The following is a 9,272-nucleotide window of genomic DNA, read 5'->3' as shown; positions in this document are numbered from 1 at the left end:
ATATTAAATTCCTTTGAGACAGTGAGTGAGACAGTTCTGAATGCTGTAGCACCACATCCAGAACATTGGTATGCAATTCCAGGGGGTTGAAAGATTAACAGAACAAAATGCCTTCACTGAAATGAGCCCTCTTGTTCTCGGCAGAAACACCAATGTCACTTCACATGCAATGAACTTTTCCAACACTTTCTTGATTATCTAGTTTTTGTAAGTTGGTTGTTGATCCTGGTGTTCTGTGATGGTTTGTATAGTTTTATAACTAAATGTAGGTAGATATTACAATAACAAACTTCCAGGCTACAAAGTATTTTACCATAAAACCTGTGGGTATTTTGGTTTTGTTTTGTTTTTACCATTAATATTGTACCCTGAGCAGTCTTCATGGTTCTTGCATAGTCTTTAAAAATATTATTTTTAAGAAATGCTTGTGTCATCTTATAAATCATCTACAATAATTTAACAATTTCTCTGTTATTGATTTATTTTTTTAGTTTTCCCTTACTACATATAATTCTGTGTTTACCTTAATTGACAATACTTTGTTTCTCTACCTAATTAAACCTTTAGGCTAAAGACAGATAAATAGAATTTCTATGAGACAGATATGAATAGTTGAAAGTCTTTTTTTTAATGTGTTTTTATTTTGTAAAAACGTTTTACTTATCCATTTATTTGAGAAAGAAAGAGAGAGAGAGTAAGGGGGGAGGATCAGAGGGAGAGAGACAAGCAGACTCCTTATTATATGTGGAGCCAGATGCTGCCCAATCTCAGGATCTCAAGATCATGACCTGAGCTGAAATCAAGAGTCAGTAGCTCAACCAATTGAGCCACCCAGGCGCCCCTAATACCAATCTAATTCTTATTTTTTGTATACTGCTTACTTTTCTCTGTCCAATAAATTAATGAAAAGTTGAATATATTATAGGATATCCATTCAATATATTATTATGTAGATTATCAAAATAATAAATCATGTATATATTATTTACCTGAATGAATGTTCCTTATATATTATCGAGTGAGACAATAAGTTGCAGAGAAATGCATGCCATTTTTACAAAAACAAATATCATACAGAGAAAGATAAATACTGTATGATTTCACTTACACATAGAATCCAAAAAACAAACAAACAGAACAAAACAGAAACAGACTCAAATACAGAGGCAAACTGGTGGTTGCCAGATGTGAGGAGGTAGGGAGGTGGGTGAAATAGGTGAAGGGAATTAAGAGGTACAGATTTCCAGTTATAAAATAAATAACTCACAGGGATATGAAGTACATATCAAAGGGAAGATAGTCAATAATATTGTAATAACTTTGTATGGTGACAGATTAGACTTATTGTGGTGATCATTTAGTAATGTTTACAAATGTTGAATCACTATGTTATACACTGAAACTAATATAATATTATATATCAACAATACTTCAGTAAAAAAGATAATATGAAATTCTGAATAAATCATTATGGCTAAAAAAATCAACAAGGAAATTCTATGTATTTGTAGTCATACTTTGCACATAGTTTTGAGCATAGAGAAAAGTACAAAAGGTAGAAGCCAGGCTGTTAGTTTCAGATTCCTTTTTATTTAGGAGAGAAGGTGAAGATTATGAGGTACATTAATAATGTTATTGCATATTTACTTAAATTAGAATTTTCTTTACCAATAGGAATTAGTATATTTTCATGTTTATTGGTCACTTAGATTATATGCTTCTATGAATTTTTTTATTTCATATTTTTTCCATTATGCTATAGAACTTTTTGCGGTTTTGGAGGAATTGATTTATAGAAGTTCATTATATAATCAATCATATGTGTTGCACATATTTGCTCCAAATCTATCATTTGTCTTTGACTTTGTTTATGGTGTCCTTTGCCACGCAAAAATGTTGAATTGCTATGTAGCCAAATATATTTATCTTTTTCACTTATCTTCCTGTTTTATGAGCTCTGGGTTGCATGCTATGTTTAAGATTATCTCATCTGGGCAGCCTGGGTGGCTCAGTGGTTTAGCACCGCCTTCCAGCCCAGGGCCTGATCCTGGAGACCCAGGATCAGGTCCCACGTCAGGCTCCCTGCATGGAGCCTGCTTCTCCCTCTGCCTGTGTCTCTGCCTCTCCCTCTGTGTGTCTCTCATGAGTAAATAAATAAAATCTTTAAAAAAAAAAAAAAAAAGAATATCGGGCAGCCCCAGTGGCGCAGCAGTTTAGCGCCGCCTGCAGCCCAGGTCGTGATCCTGGAGACCCTGTATCGAATCCCACATCAGGCTCTCTGTATGATGCCTGCTTCTCCCTCTGTCTGTGTCTCTGCCTCTCTCTCTCTCTGACTCTATGAATAAATAAATAAAATAAAAATCTTAAAAAAGTATTAAATAAAAGAGTATCTCATCTACTTTAAGGTTATACCTAAATATGACTCTAAATTTTAACTTTGTTTATATTTTTATCTTTAAATTTTATGGGTTTTGTCATAGAGACAAAATGTGTGACATATAGACCTATGGTGACTGGACTGGCTGAATGCCAGATGCCAAAAATTATTTTACTTTTTACTATTTTCTTAAAATTATTGAGCATTTAATATGAACCAAGTGACATAAATAACTCAGATAAATAACAAGAAGTACCTCCCCTCAAGAAATTTGCATCTAATGGACAAGATTGATAAGTAAGTACATATTTCAACAGGGTGTGGTGTATGCCGTTATAGAGATAAACGTAAGGTGTGATAATAAGACATAGATAGGAAAGTTTACCAACTCAAACTGGGATGGTCTGGGACATTAGTCCTAGACTGAATCTGGAAGGTAGATAAATAAGTTAGCAAAATGGAAGATGTATTTTCAAACCACCCAGGGCATATATGCAAATGCATGGAGTAGAAGAAAGCATGGCACACTTGGGAAAATCCAAATATTTGGTAAGAAATAAAGCACAGTTCAACTTTTACAGTTGAACTGGTAAAAGATTAAGGTAGAAAAATAAGGCAAGGGTGAAACCTCTAGTAGAAAATTAATATACACTCATTTGGATTTAGAAGAAATCCTTCGCTGGGCACCTTGGTGGCTCAGTCAGTTAAGTGCTAGACTCTTGATTTAGGCTCTGGTCATGATCTCAGGCCCTAGGGTTGAGCCCCACTTCCATCTCTATGCTTCATGTGGAGTCTGCTTAAGATTCGCTCTCTCTCCTTCTCCCCCTCCCCCAGCTTTTGTGCTCACAAATGCCTGTTCTCTCTCTCTCAAATAAATAAAATCAAAAAAAGGAAGAAGAAGATGTCTTTTGCCCCACTTGGAGAAAGGGTTAAAGAGAAATGAGTTTCAAGGTGAGGAGAACATTAGAAAGCAGCAGAAAACCAAGTGAGAAGTTAGGAGGGCCTAAATCAGGGCCATTACCATCATGACTCCATTCACCATGAAATTACCTGGGTGCTCCTGGAATCATGCGATGCCAACATAGTCCTGGACCAAACTAAGGTAAAAGCAGTAAGATACACAGCTACAGGTCTGAGAAATATTTGTGAAATATAATTGACAGAATTTGATGAAAGAGTAAAGAAGAGGAAGAGCCAGCAATAAAACTCAGATTTCTAACAAAGAAATGTGGTACCAGTCACTCTGATTGGAACAAAAGAAGAAAAGCATATTTGGATGGATAAATGACAAGATTGGATTCGAGATGTTATTTTTGAGGGTGTCTGAAGCAAGTTGAGAGGAGACCTCCAGTTGGCAGAGAATATATGAGTCTAGAAGTCAAGAGTCTAAAGATAAAGATCCTAAAGCTCCCAATGTGAATATTGTCACCCCGGGAGAAGTTGTCTTGTGAGGACAATAGGAAGGTCAAGAGCGTAACACTGGGAGCAAATCATTTTAGAGAAAAGCACTGGTCTAGAAAATAAATTAAGGATATAAGGAGAAACAAGAGAGTAGGAACAACCACAAAAACAACAACAACAACAAAAAGCCAGTGTCTCTTAAAAGTCAGTGGAGGAGAATTTCAAGAAAAAAATCATAAATAGCATGGAACTCAATAAATAGATCCAGGAAGGTAAAAATTGAAAAGGGTCCATCAGATTTAGACCAGAAAGTCAATCAATGGTGAATGGCAAGAGCAGTTGCAGAGGAGTCCCAGGACCCAAGCCAGGTTGTGGTACGCGGAAGATCCGAAGGTCAGTTACCATATGAGGCAGGGCCCTTTCTGTTGCAAGTATCAGAAACCCAACTCAAACTCACTTAACAAGAAAGGGATTTATTATATCAAGTGGTTAACCTTAAAAATAAAACTGCCAGTTATCTGACCAGGAAAATGGGTTTACTTCAGGAATAGCAGAGAATTGCAACTCGGTACAGGTAAGCTATGGAAAAAACCATACGCAAGTCTGGAGAACAAGAGAGGAGCACTCTTTTACAGAAGAAAGGAGTTGGGAGGAGCTGTTATAAATCTGACTGTCTCCCTCTTGGCTTGGTGAAGCCATAGTCAAGGCAGAATCATCTGTACCTGGGATCAGACTGTAGCCCACAGGCGGGCCCTGACACTAGGAAGGATTATCTCGATCAGAGTTCAAGGACGAAGGTGTATGAGAAGGGCCCAAGGAATCTGGCTTCCTTTCATTTCTCTGCCTCTCAAGTATCCCAGTTTTGTCCCCTGTTGTATCCCCCCTCCTTGCCTTTTATGCTAATTTTAGAACAAGGCAGAAAGTCTAGGTTTTGCAATTCTGCAAGAAGCATGAGTAACTGAACCTCAGCAATCTTGCCATGGGCAGGAGGGTCTCTGTTAACAAAGCTGTGTATTATCTTCTTTCTGCTTTTAGCCAGGTCAGCTTGGGTCAAAGTTTGTGTCTATTTTGTAACACGTTTCTAAAAGTAGCAAGAAATAGCTGAGGGGATTCAGGGTAGGCCGCCCCAAAATGTGCATATTGATTATTTTGAATTAAAGTTACATAAGAAACAGTCAATACAAGATGGACACTCTGACTGTCCTTTGCCTCCTTAACGCAGAAAAGAAATCTCCCGTGTGAAATGTACCCTCTCTGTGCCAGGAGGAAAGGGGACATCCTTATCACCAGACACAGGGAATTTGGAGCCGAGAGGCTATGTACACAAATCTTATTACTTCCTCTCCAATTTACCCCAAGCTCCAACTTCTCTGTCTTGTTCATTCTTCACAAATTTATCCTTTCCTTGTCAAAACATAACATAAAAGCTGCCTGCTTTGGTCACTTCTTTGGGTTTCATATCTTTGGGGCCCTGTCGGTATGAAATTATATTTGTTTTTCTCCTGTTAATTTCTTTTTTTTGTTACCAAGAGTATCTCAGCCAAAAACCTAGATGGGTAGAGGGAAATTTATTTTTCCTCCTCTACACAGCCAAGATTTTCTAACATTCTGGTCCGCAGTGAGGAAGAGTTTAACCAGCTACATCACTATCATATAACAAGGAAAGACAGCTTCTTACTCAGCCAATTTCACATTTTGGAGTCTCTGCCCTTTTAAATCTTGATTTGACTCAAAGGTCCTTCTTTCTGTCTTATTTTTAGAAACATGGACTAACTTGCAGTGCAATGAAATGTAGAATTTAATTGGGGTTTAAAATTTAAAACCTTTTTCAAGGCTACCAGACAATGATGAACTTTGTAGCTAGATTGACTTGTAATCAAGCATGTTCGATGGGGCTAAGGGCTACAGAGAAAAATGAAGGCAGGAAAAAGAATATAGTAGAGGGTAGACCTGGATGAAGGAAGGTTGCAAATCATGCCGGTATCTGGGAAAAGAGTATTGCAAGGAGAGGGAACAGCGAGAGCAATAGTGCTAATGCTGGAGCAAACCTGTCCTGCTCCCAAAGCGGCAGAGAGGGCAACGGGGTTGAAGTGAAGTGAGCAAGGGGAGACTGGCAGGATACACACAATGAAGAATTTCCTTATATGAGAGCTCTTCACTTTCACCAATATTTTGATTTTACAAATAATTTTGCACTTGACATTTCATAAACTATTTCTCTAGTATAGACTCCTGTGAGTGGAAATCCTGGATTAAATGGATTGAACTTCCTGATTCATAATACCAAATCAATTTCCTGGAAAGTTGTAGGGATTCCATTTCCACCAAAAATGTGTGAATGTACTCATCTTATCCCTCCTCACCATTAATTATTGTCCTTTTAGAATCTTTGTTAATTTGATGAGCAATACGGTAATGCATTGTTGCTTTTGTTTATAGTTCCTTAATTACTAATTAAGTTGAATTTTTTTCATATGGATGTTGGCCAGTTAGATGTCCTTGTTATGCACTGTTTTTCATCAATTTTGCACTCTTCCTACTTAGAAACTATTTTTCTCATTAATTTGCACACTTTCTCTGTGAAGCTGAGTGCCTCCAATCGGACTGCCGTAACAAAGTTCCATAGACTGAGTCACTTAAAAACAACAGAAGTTAACTTCTCACATTTCTGGAGGGCACAAGTCAGAGACCACGTGCCAGCATGATCAGATTCTGGTGAGAACCTTCTTTGGGGTCGCAGACTTTGACTTCTCACTGTGCCCTCACAGGGTGGAAAAGAACAAGCTAGCTCTTTAGCCTTCTTAGACGGCACTCATCCCATCATGGGTCTCTACCGTTAGGACCTCGTTACCTCCAAAAGGCTCCACTTCCAAATATTACCACACTGTGGAGTTGATCTCCGCACGAATCTTGGGGAAATTCGAACATTCAGTTCCTAACACTTATTAAATCTCATGTGTTAGTTTTGCCTGATCCCCCAAAATAATATGAAGGCAATTCAAGGTCATGAGTATTCTGCTTGTTGTCACTGCTCCGTCACCACAGTGGGAGCCTGCACGCAAGCACCATACAGGCACATAGAACAGGAGTTAGACTCTACATCTTATCTCTGCCTTGTGAGGCCAACAAAATATCCATCCTGTCTCCTTCCTCCAGCTGCCCTTGCTGCCACCCGGGTTCCTTCCTACTGCAACTTCCACTTTGCCTGTTGTTCAGCTCATTAATCCATATTTTACAGCGGTCTTCCTCATTAAAATGTGGATTTTCTTTTTCTACCTGAGGGTCTTGTTTCTATGGTGATACAAGAGGCAGTCTGTGCAGAGGTGTGGCAACTGCAAGCTTTCACTTACTTTGAGAGGTAGTTAAAGCTGATTGAGGTAAAGGGTCAGTGGGGATCCTGCAAATGCCTGGCAGAGGTCAAAACTTTGCAGCAAAGTCAGTAGAGAAGCATAAAGAACTCCTTTCTTGTCGTTGTAATGACCTCACATAGGTATGAAACTTTCACACCCATCTAACATTAATTTTATATATTCGATGATATTTTTCATGTATTGCCTTAGACATTTGGTCTGAGGTAACTTTTTAAACAACTCACACAACTTTTTAAAACCACTTTGTCAAACAAAGAGGGTATTATATGGCAGCCACAGAATGATAAAGGATTACTGGGAGCTTTCTCTTTATAAATGAAAGAGGATTTAAACAATTTTTCATGTGAAAGGTAAACAAATAATAGAAATTCGGCAGCATCATTTATAAAAATGATTCTACCTCAAAGTCTAATCCTCTCCTTTTTATTTACCCCTGCATACAATAAAACAGTGTTAAAGTGTAATTTTCAAAAAAATAATACTATGACCCCCATACAAAAATAAAATGAACGGGTATCAACATCATATTTGACTCATTAATCAACGAATGATTAATTGATGAGATGTTAAGATGTGAAGACTAATTCAAAGAACATTTGAGAAGCTAGGTTTTTTTAGGGAATATTAGAATGAGATTTTGGGGTTAGACACAAAACTGTTTAATGTCCAACAAGCAATAAACCATAACCTTTGGGATCGTCTGTTCTTCTTCTTCTTTTTTTTTTTTTTTTTTTTTTTAGATTTTCTTTATTTATTCAGAACAGACACACAGAAAGAGGCAGAAACATAGAGAAAGGGAGAAACAGACTTCTTGTGGGGAGCCCGATACAGGACTGGATCCCAGGACCCTGGGATCACAACCTGAGCCAACCACTGAGCAACCCAGGTGTCCTAAGGGATCATCTGTTCTAACAGACAAAATCTTTGCATCTCTAATGGACAAAAACCTACACATTAACCCTTGCTCAGAGATAACAAAGTCGAGCCCAATACACACTGAAAATATTTTGTCAGCTCTTCTGCCAAACTTTAACTGATTTTTCTGACATGGAATGAAAATAGCTTTGTAAGGGAAGGGATAGTACGGGTAGCTCTGGAAATGAGGAAGCCAAGAAGGCAGTAAAACGTTCTGGGAGTCCACAGACTCTTCCTCCTGACTGAGCAAGAGTGGTGACTGCCAGCAGCTCCCCACCCCAGAGGTGAGCTGATACTTCCTGAACTGGCCTCACCACCTGCCCTGTCCCCAAAGGGAGAAGCCATCCTTCCTCTCCCCAGACACCAGGAAGGAAGTAATTGCATGGAATGCCAGCTCCAAGCAGGAAGCCCATAACCCCCGGCAGAGTCTCAAACACAAAATAGCATGAAAAGGACCTGTGATGGGTGCAGAAGTGTTTTGAGATCTGTGGAGCCAGATGTGGTAGATCAAGTGCTCTGGCTTAAATTTGCCACTGGAGATGCTAAAGAAACACAGAAGAGAATAACTGGCAGCTCAAAGACCCCAAGAGGGTGGGAAGAGAAGCCCAACTTAGAGCAAAAGTAGGAGCCATCTTGGGTTAGAGGGGAATGGGGGAGGACACCCTTCACTATGGGGAGGGCCTGAGGAAAGGCGAGAACTTCTCACCAATTCATAAGCAGCAGGGAGGATGAGAAGTTGGAGTTCCCAGATCATTGTTTCTGCCTCCTCTATGAAGGTGGAGGGTGGGGTGTTATGGAAGGGGATATAAGAAGATTGACGTTAGGGGCTAAACTGTGTCCCATCCTTCAAATTCCTATGGTGAAGTCCTAACCCCTAGCATCTCAGAGTGTGAGCATATTTGGAGATAGAATCTTTTAAAAGAAAATTAAGGTTAAGTGTGGTCTTCGGGGGGTAGGCCCTAGCCAATATGATTGGTGTCTTTATAAGGAGAGATTAGAACACAGACAGGCACTGAGGAACGACAACGTGAAGACAGAGGAAGAGGTGGGCATGTGCAAGGTAAGGAGAGAGGCCTCAGAAGAAATCAACCCTGCTGACATCTTGATCTCAGACTTCTAACTTCCAGAACTAGGAAGGAAAAAAAAACAACTGCTGTTTCAAAACACGTTAAAGGGAAAAGGAGATGTTCCAAGTGAGACCATGTAAG

This window comes from Canis lupus, chromosome 9 (assembly GCF_048164855.1).
Source record: "Canis lupus baileyi chromosome 9, mCanLup2.hap1, whole genome shotgun sequence".
Lineage (NCBI taxonomy): Eukaryota > Metazoa > Chordata > Mammalia > Carnivora > Canidae > Canis > Canis lupus.
The sequence above is the reverse complement of the archived record's forward strand: the minus strand, read 5'-3'. Positions refer to the sequence as shown.